Genomic DNA, 2,369 nt, shown 5'->3' with positions numbered 1-2,369 from the left:
AAACAAATATGTGGTTGTTTAGCATATCTACTGTTCATCCTCAAAGTCCATAATTTTTTTGTGCAGTTCGCGATTCAAGGCATTTCATCTGAAATTTTACACATACACATTACATCCTTGTATACTTGTGTAATGATTTAGTTTAGCTTGACTTTGAATATGTTTAAAAGATTCATGATCAAAATTTATAACAAATTATTTAGGTCAGAAGCAATGTTGCCAAGTCTCCAAAGTTTGAAAAGAGCAAATAATTATTTGTCGTAAGTAGAATAGTTCAATCTAGCCTCACTCAATTTTTAAGAAAGCATGCAACTTGTTTGCCATCTTGTAATAACACACCTCCTAACATAATTTCGCTAGCATCACATTCAATCTCAAAAGTCTAACTAAAGTTAGGAATATGAAATAAGAGATCATGTATAAGTTACTTTTTTGAGAAAAAGCATACTCCCTCTATTCCTAAATATAAGTTTTTGTAAAGATTTCACTATGGACTACATTTTTTTTAGAAAGAGTCACTATGGACTACATACTGAGCAAAATAAGTGAATCTATACTCTAAGATGCATCTACATACATCCTTATGTGGTTTATAGTGAAATCTCTATAAAAACTTATATTTAGAAACGGAGGGAGTAATATACAACTAGGGTCCGGTTTTGGGGAATTCATGAAAATGGTAAACATTCTATGCTTGACCCATCAACCTTTTCGGCCCCGGCGCAGACGCTCTCTAGGGAGGAGGCCACACAGTGTAATGACCCACTCTCAACGGCTGCTTGTTGTTGTCCAAGAGAGCAACCGCCTTTGCCTCGTGGGAGGCGCTGGTCACGCCGTCGACATCGAGGAGACGAATATGGTTGTCGTGGAACCTCTGCGACGCTGACCAGTGGAAGAAGTGCGACGCTGACCAGTGGAAGAAGTGTGTGTTCACATTACCTTGACTGGATGCCACGAAATTTACCACGCTACTTCCAGTAAGCCGCTTGTTGCCGGATGGAGAGAGCGAGCATAGCGCGAACTTCATCCTGAAGTAGTTGCTCCTCGTCGAAGAGCACCCGATTTTCCTTTAAAAATCCTGAAGATCAAGAACAAATCTGTAGTTGATAGTAGTCCCCTACTAGCAAAGCCTGCGCGGCGGCACGCCGCGCTCATCAGTACAGTCTGCCTATATGGAGTGTGTTTAGTTTTGAGATGACAAAGTTCTGTATGCCAAAAATGCTGCCATGCGAAGATAAGATAGAAAGAAGCAGAAATCAAAAGGAATAGCTCACCTAGAGCTTGTGATCTTTAACATGGCCATAGTGATTGAAGGATTTGGTTGCTTAGACACCATGAAGGAGGTATGTATACGGTGGTAAAATAGTAGAACTGTTATGACCCACATCTACGCCTACAGGTTGACTTAGTGGTGCTAATGTCAAGAGAAATTCTTTAAGCCTCTAAACATTTTGTATGTCTCTGAAAAACCAACTAATCATATGCTAGGAGGACATTCTTAAATTCTAGAATGGCGCACTGTAGAATCTCCTGTTGATACGACCTGCATCTCACTGTCATTTCACTTTAGAGCAGGGAGACACATTTTTCACTAAATGTACTACCTTCTCTATATCCCGGTAGGTTTCTATTTTCTGTTTTTTTAGAAATTTCTTGCAGTTGCAAACTGGGTTTAGGGTTGTTGCCGGAAGGAGTTAGGACACCCCTAGATGGTGGAAGACACCCTTTTTTAGGGAGAACCGTTGAATTTTACTTTATATGTTCAGAATCTCTGTTTGTATAGGACAACTCTGCAAATGGTTAAAGAAGGAGGAAGCGAGCTACGCTATGAGTTACCATAATGTACATCCCTCTTGTTATCTTTTTACAGTAAAACCCTGAACATTTTTTCCTTAGGGTCCTACGGGTGATCAAGCCTATTCCTTATTTTTCTTCGGCCACGGAAGAAAATTTCCTTAAGGCCTATTCAGCTATTTTTCCATTGCATGAAATTAGTGGCCACTATGATCTGCACTCTACTTTTCACATTTTTTAACGGAAGCTCTTTTCCAGCTAGATGTTGAATGTGATGCGTAGGCTTACATTATTTCCTACATGCCTTCAGAACTGCCAACGCAAATAGACCACCATACTATATGCTGATCCTGTACATAGCATCAAAGAACCAACGATCATGTCTCTTCTCAATTAGCCCACTTAAAATGAAATTATGCAAAAATAGTCTATCTGATATGTTCTTATAACCTCAAAGAGATGGAAATACAGGCTTACATGGTATATTTCTTTCGGAAATGTATTTACGATACCAAGTCACCAAAGAGTCCAGTTCTTTCCCCACAATGCGAAGTTAACAGAAATTTATGGTGTTG

Source organism: Triticum aestivum, chromosome 2A, assembly GCF_018294505.1.
Source record: "Triticum aestivum cultivar Chinese Spring chromosome 2A, IWGSC CS RefSeq v2.1, whole genome shotgun sequence".
Classification (NCBI taxonomy): Eukaryota; Viridiplantae; Streptophyta; class Magnoliopsida; order Poales; family Poaceae; genus Triticum; species Triticum aestivum.
The sequence above is the reverse complement of the archived record's forward strand: the minus strand, read 5'-3'. Positions refer to the sequence as shown.